Source organism: Stenella coeruleoalba, assembly GCF_951394435.1.
Source record: "Stenella coeruleoalba genome assembly, contig: scaffold_93, whole genome shotgun sequence".
In the NCBI taxonomy this organism is placed as follows: Eukaryota; Metazoa; Chordata; class Mammalia; order Artiodactyla; family Delphinidae; genus Stenella; species Stenella coeruleoalba.
In genome coordinates this window covers 961,588-974,716 of record NW_027646231.1, presented here as the reverse complement: position 1 = coordinate 974,716, position 13,129 = coordinate 961,588, and the positions used below count along the sequence as shown (strand labels likewise).

Sequence of the window (13,129 nt, the reverse complement as noted above, 5' to 3'; positions counted from 1 at the left end):
AATTAAAATCAAAAAGACACAGCCACCCCAAAGTTTGGGACGCCTCCGTTTACAAGAACCTCGTTTACCGTACAAGTTCAATATCACAGAAAGTGAAAAATGATTAAAGAACTTGTGGTACTGATGTACAATGCAGTATCACTCAGCAATGAAATCTATGTCATCAGGCCCGTAGCAGCATAATGAGTGGATTCAGGTACGATGATTCTAACTGAAATAAGTCACAGAGAAAAAGAAACATCATAAGATATCACTAATACACGGAATGTAAACTAGGCTACACAGGAACTGCATTCCAAAACAGAACAGGGTCTCAAATTTAGAAAACCAACTTATGCTTGCTTAAGGGGAAAGGTGAGTTGGGGTGCTGCATAAAACCAGAGATTGAAATGAGCACAGATAAAGTTCCTTAAGCCAAATATGGAATAGACAAGAGCTACTCCTTGCTCAACGCAATGGACTCAACACCCCATATTAAACGCCTAAGAATGTACCTGACTAGTAAGTATCTTAAAACCTATGGATTGCTATGTCTCCGAAAGAGAATGAAGCATGTGTACAGGGGCATAAACGCAGCTGTGATAGGATTGGAGAGGTTCGGTGAGCAAATGAAGACCCTTTGAAGTCATATTACATGGTACCCATTCCACGGGTCTTAACTCTCCAGGTTTAAGTTATTCTTCCTTCAGCTAAAACTTGCATGTGGAACCTAGAGTATGATCAACCATGTGATCGGGAGATGTGTTCAAATATTTCTCAGTTTTCGTATCCTGGTACTCGGGTGCAACAGTCCAGACGCTTAACTAACACTCTCCCGACTTGGAGAGTCAGTCCCTTAAATCTCCTGTTTGGCCCAGTGTGCAAATTCTGCGGAAGATGAACAGGAATAGCGAGACCCAATGAGAGGCTAGCTGGAGGTGTCTGGACGGGCAAATTTAACTCTCATTTCCCACCAGGAAGAGGAATTAAACAAAGGCTCAGTGTGCCGTGCCGGAACCAGATTAGGGGCTGAAGCCATGCTGCGGTGTTGCGGCCAGCTCAAAAGAAACCGAGTTGAAGAAAGGAGCTCAGGGGCACTGTAATTCACAAACCTGCAGAGTTATAAATGACAGCTATCGTCCAAAAATAGACTGAAGGAAGGCTGCCAAGAGGACTTGAAAGCGGGGCAGAATTGCAGGAAACCGATTTCAGGAGGTAGACTGGAATTGCATTGAAAGCATAGGAAAAGAGGCAGAACGTCCACAATGATGCACTTGGCCAAAAAGGGCGTATGCGTTTTTTCCTGAATATATTCAGGAAAAAACGCATACGCCCTTTTTGGCCAACCAAGCAAGCTTGCAAAGGAAATCTGCACTACAATGAAGTCTCACTTCCCCCCGGTCAAAAGGGCCATCTGAAAAAAGTATAAAATCCAGAAAGGCAGGACAGGCTCTGGAGAACTGGGAGCCTTGTTATGCTGATGGGCGGGATGTAAATTGCCAACAGACACTCGGGAGAAGTGTATGGTGTTTCCTGAAACATCGAAAATACAAAGCAACAGAGCCTAGGGCACTTCCACTTATGGTCCTATAGCTTAGGGAAATTAAAATCAAAAAGACACAGCCACCCCAAAATTTGGAACGGCTCTGTTTACAAGAACCTCGTTTACAGTACAAGTTCAACATCTCAGAAAGTGAAAAATGGATAAAGAAGTTGTGGTATTTACTTACAAAGCTATATCACTCAGCAATGAAATCTATGTCATCAGGCCCTTAGCAGCACAATGAGTGGATTCAGGTATGATGATTCTAACTGAAATAAGTCACACAGAAAAAGAAACATCATAAGATATCAGTAATACACGGAATGGAAACTTGGCTACACAGGAACTGAATTACAGAACAGAACAGGGTCTCAAATTTAGAAAACCAACTTATGCTTGCTTAAGGGGAAAGGTGAGTTGGGGTGCTGCATAAAACCAGAGATTGAAATGAGCACAGATAAAGTTCCTTAAGCCAAATATGGAATAGACAAGAGCTACTCCTTGCTCAACGAAATGGACTCAACACCGCATATTAAACGCCTAAGAATGTACCTGACTAGTAAGTATCGTAAAACCTATGGATTGCTATGTCTCCGAAAGAGAATCAAGCATGTGTACAGGGGCATAAACGCAGCAGTGATAGGATTGGAGAGGTTCGGTGAGCAAATGAAGACCCTTTGAAGTCATATTGCATGGTACCCATTCCACGGGTTTCAACTACCCAGGTTTAAGGTATTCTTCCTTCAGCTAAAACATGCATGTGGAACTCAGAGTATGATCAACCATGTGATCGGGAGACGTGTTCAAATATGTCTCAGTTTTCGTACCCTGGTACTCGGGTGCAACATTCCAGACGCTTTACTAACACTCTCCCGACTTGGAGAGTCAGTCCCTTTAACCTCCTGTTTGGCCCAGTTTGCAATTTCTGCGGAAGATGAACAGGAATAGCGAGAACCAATGAGAGACTAGCTGGAGGTGTCTGGACGGGCAAATTTAACTCTCATTTCCCACCAGGAAGAGGAATTAACCAAAGGCTCAGCGTGCCGTGCCGGAACCAGATTAGGGCCTGAAGCCATCCTGCGGTGTTGCGGCCAGCTCACAAGAAAGCGAGTTGAAGAAAGGAGCTCAGGGGAACTGTAATTCACAAACCTGCAGAGTTATAAATGACAGCTATCGTCCAAAAATAGACTGAAGTAAGGCTGCCAAGAGGACTTGAAAGCGGGGCAGAATTGCAGGAAACCGATTTCAGGAGGTAGACTGGAATTGCATTGAAAGCATAGGAAAAGAGGCAGAACGTCCACAATGATGCACTTGGCCAAAAAGGGCGTATGCGTTTTTTCCTGAATATATTCAGGAAAAAACGCATACGCCCTTTTTGGCCAACCAAGCAAGCTTGCAAAGGAAATCTGCACTACAATGAAGTCTCACTTCCCCCCGGTCAAAAGGGCCATCTGAAAAAAGTGTAAAATCCAGAAAGGCAGGACAGGCCATGGAGAACTGGGAGCCTTGTTATGTTGATGGGCGGGATGTAAATTGGCAACAACCACTCCGGAGAAGTGTATGGTGTTTCCTGAAACATCTAAAAAACAAAGCAACAGAACCTAGGGTACTTCCACTCTTGGTCCTATAGCTTAGGGAAATTAAAATCAAAAAGACACAGCCACCCCAAAGTTTGGAACGGCTCTGTTTACAAGAACCTCGTTTACAGTACAAGTTCAACATCGCAGAAAGTGAAAAATGGGTAAAGAAGTTGTGGTATTTACTTACAAAGCAATATCACTCAGCAATTAAATCTGTGTCATCAGGCCCTTAGCAGCACAATGAGTGGATTCAGGTATGATGATTCTAACTGAAATAAGTCACACAGAAAAAGAAACATCATAAGATATCAGTAATACACGGAATGTAAACTTGGCTACACAGGAACTGAATTACAGAACAGAACAGGGTCTCAAATTTAGAAAACCAACTTATGCTTGCTTAAGGGGAAAGGTGAGTTGGGGTGCTGCATAAAACCAGAGATTGAAATGAGCACAGATAAAGTTCCTTAAGCCAAATATGGAATAGACAAGAGCTACTCCTTGCTCAACGAAATGGACTCTACACCGCATATTAAACGCCTAAGAATGTACCTGACTAGTAAGTATCTTAAAACCTATAGATTGCTATGTCTCCGAAAGAGAATCAAGCATGTGTACAGGGGCATAAACGCAGCAGTGATAGGATTGGAGAGGTTCGGTGAGCAAATGAAGACCCTTTGAAGTCATATTGCATGGTACCCGTTCCACGGGTTTCAACTACCCAGGTTTTAGGTATTCTTCCTTCATCTAAAACATTCATGTGGAACCTAGAGTAAGATCAACCATGTGATCGGGAGACGTGTTCAAATATGTCTCAGTTTTCCTCCCCTGGTACTCGGGTGCAACATTCCAGACGCTTTACTAACACTCTCCCCACTTGGAGAGTCAGCGCCTTTAACCTCCTGTTTGGCCCAGTTTGCAATTTCTGCGGAAGATGAACAGGAATAGCGAGAACCAATGAGAGACTAGCTGGAGGTGTCTGGACGGGCAAATTTAACTCTCATTTCCCACCAGGAAGAGGAAATAATCAAAGGCTCAGCGTGCCGTGCCGGAACCAGATTAGGGCCTGAAGCCATTCTGCGGTGTTGCGGCCAGGTCACAAGAAAGCGAGTTGAAGAAAGGAGCTCAGGGGCACTGTAATTCACAAACCTGCAGAGTTATAAATGACAGCTATCGTCCAAAAATAGACTGAAGGAAGGCTGCCAAGAGGACTTGAAAGCGGGGCAGAATTGCAGGAAACCGATTTCAGGAGGTAGACTGGAATTGCATTGAAAGCATAGGAAAAGAGGCAGAACGTCCACAATGATGCACTTGGCCAAAACGGGCGTATGCGTTTTTTCCTGAATATATTCCTGAATATATTCAGGAAAAAACGCATACGTCCTTTTTGGCCAACCAAGCAAGCTGGCAAAGGAAATCTGCACTACAATGAAGTCTCACTTCTCCCCGGTCAAAAGGGCCATCTGAAAAAAGTGTAAAATCCAGAAAGGCAGGACAGGCCATGGAGAACTGGGAGCCTTGTTATGCTGATGGGCGGGATGTAATTTGCCAACAACCACTCGGGAGAAGTGTATGGTGTTTCCTGAAACATCTAAAAAACAAAGCAACAGAACCTAGGGCACTTCCACCCTTGGTCCTATAGCTTAGGGAAATTAAAATCAAAAAGACACAGCCACCCCAAAGTTTGGAACGGCTCTGTTTACAAGAACCTCGTTTACAGTACAAGTTCAACATCGCAGAAAGTGAAAAATGGATAAAGAAGTTGTGGTATTTACTTACAAAGCAATATCACTCAGCAATGAAATCTGTGTCATCAGGCCCTTAGCAGCACAATGAGTGGATTCAGGTATGATGATTCTAACTGAAATAAGTCACACAGAAAAAGAAACATCATAAAATATCAGTAATACACGGAATGTAAACTTGGCTACACAGGAACTGAATTACAGAACAGAACAGGGTCTCAAATTTAGAAAACCAACTTATGCTTGCTTAAGGGGAAAGGTGAGTTGGGGTGCTGCATAAAACCAGAGATTGAAATGAGCACAGATAAAGTTCCTTAAGTCAAATATTGAATAGACAAGAGCTACTCCTTGCTCAACGAAATGGACTCAACACCGCATATTAAACGCCTAAGAATGTACCTGACTAGTAAGTATCTTAAAACCTATGGATTGCTATGTCTCCGAAAGAGAATCAAGCATGTGTACAGGGGCATAAACGCAGCAGTGATAGGATTGGAGAGGTTCGGTGAGCAAATGAAGACCCTTTGAAGTCATATTGCATGGTACCCTTTACACGGGTTTCAACTACCCAGGTTTAAGGTATTCTTCCTTCAGCTAAAACATGCATGTGGAACCCAAGTATGATCAACCATGTGAACGGGAGACGTGTTCAAATATGTCTCAGTTTTCCTCCCCTGGTACTCGGGTGCAACATTCCAGACGCTTTACTAACACTCTCCCCACTTGGAGAGTCAGCGCCTTTAACCTCCTGTTTGGCCCAGTTTGCAATTTCTGCGGAAGATGAACAGGAATAGCGAGAACCAATGAGAGACTAGCTGGAGGTGTCTGGACGGGCAAATTTAACTCTCATTTCCCACCAGGAAGAGGAAATAACCAAAGGCTCAGCGAGCCGTGCCGGAACCAGATTAGGGCCTGAAGCCATTCTGCGGTGTTGCGGCCAGCTCACAAGAAAGCGAGTTGAAGAAAGGAGCTCAGGGGCACTGTAATTCACAAACCTGCAGAGTTATAAATGACAGCTATCGTCCAAAAATACACTGAAGGAAGGCTGCCAAGAGGACTTGAAAGCGGGGCAGAATTGCAGGAAACCGATTTCAGGAGGTAGACTGGAATTGCATTGAAAGCATAGGAAAAGAGGCAGAACGTCCACAATGATGCACTTGGCCAAAAAGGGCGTATGCGTTTTTTCCTGAATATATTCAGGAAAAAACGCATACGCCCTTTTTGGCCAACCAAGCAAGCTTGCAAAGGAAATCTGCACTACAATGAAGTCTCACTTCCCCCCGGTCAAAAGGGCCATCTGAAAAAAGTGTAAAATCCAGAAAGGCAGGACAGGCCATGGAGAACTGGGAGCCTTGTTATGCTGATGGGCGGGATGCAAATTGCCAACAGACACTCGGGAGAAGTGTATGGTGTTTCCTGAAACATCTAAAAAACAAAGCAACAGAGCCTAGGGCACTGCCCCTTATGGTCCTATGGCTTAGGGAAATTAAAATCAAAAAGACACAGCCACCCCAAAGTTTGGAACGGCTCTGTTTACAAGAACCTCGTTTACAGTACAAGTTCAACATCGCAGAAAGTGAAAAATGGATAAAGAAGTTGTGGTATTTACTTACAAAGCAATATCACTCAGCAATGAAATCTGTGTCATCAGGCCCTTAGCAGCACAATGAGTGGATTCAGGTATGATGATTCTAACTGAAATAAGTCACACAGAAAAAGAAACATCATAAGATGTCAGTAATACACGGAATGTAAACTTGGCTACACAGGAACTGAATTACAGAACAGAACAGGGTCTCAAATTTAGAAAAACAACTTATGCTTGCTTAAGGGTAAAGGTGAGTTTGGGTGCTGCGTAAAACCAGAGATTGAAATGAGCACAGATAAAGTTCCTTAAGTCAAATATGGAATAGACAAGAGCTACTCCTTGCTCAACGAAATGGACTCAACACCGCATATTAAACGCCTAAGAATGTACCTGACTAGTAAGTATCTTAAAACCTATAGATTGCTATGTCTCCGAAAGAGAATCAAGCATGTGTACAGGGGCATAAACGCAGCAGTGATAGGATTGGAGAGGTTCGGTGAGCAAATGAAGACCCTTTGAAGTCATATTGCATGGTACCCATTCCACGGGTTTCAAGTACCCAGGTTTAAGGTATTCTTCCTTCAACTAAAACATGCATGTGGAACCCAAGTATGATCAACCATGTGAACGGGAGACGTGTTCAAATATGTCTCAGTTTTCCTCCCCTGGTACTCGGGTGCAACATTCCAGACGCTTTACTAACACTCTCCCCACTTGGAGAGTCAGTCCCTTTAACCTCCTGTTTGGCCCAGTTTGCAATTTCTGCGGAAGATGAACAGGAATAGCGAGAACCAATGAGAGGCTAGCTGGAGGTGTCTGAACGGGCAAATTTAACTCTCATTTCCCACCAGGAAGAGGAATTAACCAAAGGCTCAGCGTGCCGTGCCGGAACCAGATTAGGGCCTGAAGCCATTCTGCGGTGTTGCGGCCAGCTCACAAGAAAGCGAGTTGAAGAAAGGAGCTCAGGGGCACTGTAATTCACAAACCTGCAGAGTTATAAATGACAGCTATCGTCCAAAAATAGACTGAAGGAAGGCTGCCAAGAGGACTTGAAAGCGGGGCAGAATTGCAGGAAACCGATTTCAGGAGGTAGACTGGAATTGCATTGAAAGCATAGGAAAAGAGGCAGAACGTCCACAATGATGCACTTGGCCAAAACGGGCGTATGCGTTTTTTCCTGAATATATTCCTGAATATATTCAGGAAAAAACGCATACGTCCTTTTTGGCCAACCAAGCAAGCTGGCAAAGGAAATCTGCACTACAATGAAGTCTCACTTCTCCCCGGTCAGAAGGGCCATCTGAAAAAAGTGTAAAATCCAGAAAGGCAGGACAGGCCATGGAGAACTGGGAGCCTTGTTATGCTGATGGGCGGGATGTAATTTGCCAACAACCACTCGGGAGAAGTGTATGGTGTTTCCTGAAACATCTAAAAAACAAAGCAACAGAACCTAGGGCACTTCCACTCTTGGTCCTATAGCTTAGGGAAATTAAAATCAAAAAGACACAGCCACCCCAATGTTTGGAACGGCTCTGTTTACAAGAACCTCGTTTACAGTACAAGTTCAACATCACAGAAAGTAAAAAATGGATAAAGAAGTTGTGGTATTCACTTACAAAGCAATATCACTCAGCAATGAAATCTATGTCATCAGGCCCTTAGCAGCACAATGAGTGGATTCAGGTATGATGATTCTAACGGAAATAAGTCACACAGAAAAAGAAACATCATAAGATATCAGTAATACACGGAATGGAAACCTGGCTACACAGGAACTGAATTACAGAACAGAACAGTGTCTCAAATTTAGAAAACCAACTTATGCTTGCTTAAGGGGAAAGGTGAGTTGGGGTGCTGCATAAAACCAGAGATTGAAATGAGCACAGATAAAGTTCCTTAAGCCAAATATGGAATAGACAAGAGCTACTCCTTGCTCAACGAAATGGACTCAACAACCCATATTAAACGCCTAAGAATGTACCTGATTAGTAAGTATCTTAAAACCTATGGATTGCTATGTCTCTGAAAGAAAATCAAGCATGTGTACAGGGGCATAAACGCAGCAGTGATAGGATTGGAGAGGTTCGGTGAGCAAATGAAGACCCTTTGAAGTCATATTGCATGGTACCCATTCCACGGGTTTCAACTACCCAGGTTTAAGGTATTCTTCCTTCATCTAAAACATGCATGTGGAACCTAGAGTATGATCAACCATGTGATCGGGAGACGTGTTCAAATATGTCTCAGTTTTCGTACCCTGGTACTCGGGTGCAACATTCCAGATGCTTTACTAACACTCTCCCGACTTGGAGAGTCAGTCCCTTTAACCTCCTGTTTGGCCCAGTTTGCAATTTCTGCGGAAGATGAACAGGAATAGCGAGAACCAATGAGAGACTAGCTGGAGGTGTCTGGACGGGCAAATTTAACTCTCATTTCCCACCAGGAAGAGGAATTAACCAAAGGCTCAGCGTGCCGTGCCGGAACCAGATTAGGGCCTGAAGCCATCCTGCGGTGTTGCGGCCAGCTCAAAAGAAAGCGAGTTGAAGAAAGGAGCTCAGGGGCACTGTAATTCACAAACCTGCAGAGTTATAAATGACAGCTATCATCCAAAAATAGACTGAAGGAAGGCTGCCAAGAGGACTTGAAAGCGGGGCAGAATTGCAGGAAACCGATTTCAGGAGGTAGACTGGAATTGCATTGAAAGCATAGGAAAAGAGGCAGAACGTCCACAATGATGCACTTGGCCAAAAAGGGCGTATGCGTTTTTTCCTGAATATATTCAGGAAAAAACGCATACGCCCTTTTTGGCCAACCAAGCAAGCTTGCAAAGGAAATCTGCTCTACAATGAAGTCTCACTTCTCCCCGGTCAAAAGGGCCATCTGAAATAAGTGTAAAATCCAGAAAGGCAGGACAGGCCATGGAGAACTGGGAGCCTTGTTATGCTGATGGGCGGGATGTAAATTGCCAACAGACACTCAGGAGAAGTGTATGGTGTTTCCTGAAACATCTAAAAAACAAAGCAACAGAGCCTAGGGCACTTCCACTTATGGTCCTATAGCTTAGGGAAATTAAAATCAAAAAGACACAGCCACCCCAAAGTTTAGGACGCCTCCGTTTACAAGAACCTCGTTTACCGTAAATGTTCAATATCACAGAAAGTGAAAAATGGATAAAGAACTTGTAGTACTTACGTACAATGCAGTATCACTCAGCAATGAAATCTATGCCATCAGGCCCGTAGCAGCATAATGAGTGGATTCAGGTACGATGATTCTAACTGAAATAAGTCACACAGAAAAAGAAACCTCATAAGATATCACTAATACATGGAATGTAAACTTGGCTACACAGGAACTGCATTCCAAAACAAAGCAGGGTCTCAAATTTAGAAAACCAACTTATGCTTGCTTAAGGGGAAAGGTGAGTTGGGGTGCTGCATAAAACCAGAGATTGAAATGAGCACAGATAAAGTTGCTTAAGCCAAATATGGAATAGACAAGAGCTACTCCTTGCTCAACGAAATGGACTCAAAACCCCATATTAAACGCCTAAGAATGTACCTGGCTAGTAAGTATCTTAAAACCTATGGATTGCTATGTCTCCAAAAGAGAATCAAGCGTGTGTACAGGGGCATAAACGCAGCAGTGATAGGATTGGAGAGGTTCGGTGAGCAAATGAAGACCCTTTGAAGTCATATTGCATGGTACCCATTACACGGGTCTCAACTCTCCAGGTTTAAGGTATTCTTCCTTCAGCTAAAACATGCATGTGGAACCCAGAGTATGATCAACCATGTGAACGGGAGACGTGTTCAAATATGTCTCAGTTTTCCTCCCCTGGTACTCGGGTGCAACATTGCAGACGCTTTACTAACACTCTCCCGACTTGGAGAGTCAGTCCCTTTAACCTCCCGTTTGGCCCAGTTTGCAATTTCTGCGGAAGATGAACAGGAATAGTGAGAACCAATGAGAGGCTAGCTGGAGGTGTCTGGACGGGCAAATTTAACTCTCATTTCCCACCAGGAAGAGGAAATAACCAAAGGCTCAGCATGCCGTGCCGGCACCAGATTAGGGCCTGAAGCCATCCTGCGGTGTTGCGGCCAGCTCACAAGAAAGCGAGTTGAAGAAAGGAGCTCAGGGGCACTGTAATTCACAAACCTGCAGAGTTATAAATGACAGCTATCGTCCAAAAATAGACTGAAGTAAGGCTGCCAAGAGGACTTGAAAGCGGGGCAGAATTGCAGGAAACCGATTTCAGGAGGTAGACTGGAATTGCATTGAAAGCATAGGAAAAGAGGCAGAACGTCCACAATGATGCACTTGGCCAAAAAGGGCGTATGCGTTTTTTCCTGAATATATTCAGGAAAAAACGCATACGCCCTTTTTGGCCAACCAAGCAAGCTTGCAAAGGAAATCTGCACTACAATGAAGTCTCACTTCCCCCCTGTCAAAAGGGCCATCTGAAAAAAGTGTAAAATCCAGAAAGGCAACAGGCCATTGAGAACTGGGAGCCTTGTTATGCTGATGGGCGGGATGTAAATTGCCAACAGACACTTGGGAGAAGTGTATGGTGTTTCCTGAAACATCTAAAAAACAAAGCAACAGAGCCTAGGGCACTGCCACTTATGGTCCTATAGCTTAGGGAAATTAAAATCAAAAAGACACAGCCACCCTAATGTCTGGAACGGCTCTGTTTACAAGAACCTCATTTACAGTACAAGTTCAACATCGCAGAAAGTGAAAAATGGATAAAGAAGTTGTGGTATTCACTTACAAAGCAATATCACTCAACAATGAAATCTATGTCATCAGGCCCTTAGCAGCACAATGAGTGGATTCAGGTATGATGATTCTAACTGAAATAAGTCACACAGAAAAAGAAACATCATAAGATATCAGTAATACACGGAATGTAAACTTGGCTACACAGGAACTGAATTACAGAACAGAACAGGTTCTCAAATTTAGAAAACCAACTTATGCTTGCTTAAGGGTAAAGGTGAGGTGGGGTGCTGCATAAAACCAGAGATTGAAATGAGCACAGATAAAGTTCCTTAAGCCAAATATGGAATAGACAAGAGCTACTCCTTGCTCAACGAAATGGACTCAACACCGCATATTAAACGCCTAAGAATGTACCTGACTAGTAAGTATCTTAAAACCTATAGATTGCTATGTCTCCGAAAGAGAATCAAGCATGTGTACAGGGGCATAAACGCAGCAGTGATAGGATTGGAGAGGTTCGTGAGCAAATGAAGACCCTTTGAAGTCATATTGCATGGTACCCATTCCACGGGTTTCAACTACCCAGGTTTAAGGTATTCTTCCTTCAGCTAAAACATGCATGTGGAACCTAGAGTATGATCAACCATGTGATCGGGAGACGTGTTCAAATATGTCTCAGTTTTCGTACCCTGGTACTCGGGTGCAACATTCCAGACGCTTTACTAACACTCTCCCGACCTGGAGAGTCAGTCCCTTTAACCTCCTGTTTGGCCCAGTTTGCAATTTCTGCGGAAGATGAACAGGAATAGCGAGAACGAATGAGAGACTAGCTGGAGGTGTCTGAACGGGCAAATTTAACTCTCATTTCCCACCAGGAAGAGGAATTAACCAAAGGCTCAGCGTGCCGTGCCGGAACCAGATTAGGGCCTGAAGCCATCCTGCGGTGTTGCGGCCAGGTCACAAGAAAGCGAGTTGAAGAAAGGAGCTCAGGGGCACTGTAATTCACAAACCTGCAGAGTTATAAATGACAGCTATCGTCCAAAAATAGACTGAAGTAAGGCTGCCAAGAGGACTTGAAAGCGGGGCCGAATTGCAGGAAACCGATTTCAGGAGGTAGACTGGAATTGCATTGAAAGCATAGGAAAAGAGGCAGAACGTCCACAATGATGCACTTGGCCAAAAAGGGCGTATGCGTTTTTTCTTGAATAAATTCAGGAAAAAACGCATATGCCCTTTTTGGCCAACCAAGCAAGCTTGCAAAGGAAATCTGCACTACAATGAAGTCTCACTTCTCCCCGGTCAAAAGGGCCATCTGAAAAAAGTGTAAAATCCAGAAAGGCAGGACAGGCCATGGAGAACTGGGAGCCTTGTTATGCTGATGGTCGGGATGTAAATTGCCAACAGACACTTGGGAGAAGTGTATCGTGTTTCCTGAAACATCTAAAAAACAAAGCAACAGAGCCTAGGGCACTTCCACTTATGGTCCTATAGCATAGGGAAATTAAAATCAAAAAGACACAGTCACCCCAAAGTTTGGAACGGCTCTGTTTACAAGAACCTCGTTTACAGTACAAGTTCAACATCGCAGAAAGTGAAAAATGGATAAAGAAGTTGTGGTATTTACTTACAAAGCAATATCACTCAGCAATGAAATCTATGTCATCAGGCCCTTAGCATCAAAATGAGTGGATTCAGGTATGATGATTCTAACTGAAATAAGTCACACAGAAAAAGAAACATCATAAGATATCAGTAGTACACGGAATGTAAACTTGGCTACACAGGAACTGAATTACAGAACAGAACAGGGTCTCAAATTTAGAAAACCAACTTATTCTTGCTTAAGGGTAAAGGTGCCTTGGGGTGCTGCATAAAACCAGAGATTGAAATGAGCACAGATAAAGTTCCTTAAGTCAAATATGGAATAGACAAGAGCTACTCCTTGCTCAACGAAATGGACTCAACACCG

General features: G+C 43.7%; 1 long non-coding RNA gene across 1 annotated transcript in view; it reads right to left on the bottom strand.

Moving 5' to 3' along the window:
• LOC307181248 overlaps positions 1-13,129 on the bottom strand; it is a 283,355-nt gene that overhangs the window by 246,345 nt on the left and 23,881 nt on the right. Inside the window, exon 2 of the long non-coding RNA XR_013826222.1 lies at positions 3,290-3,367. This is a non-coding gene — a long non-coding RNA (uncharacterized lncRNA). The remainder of the gene's footprint in view (positions 1-3,289; positions 3,368-13,129) is intronic.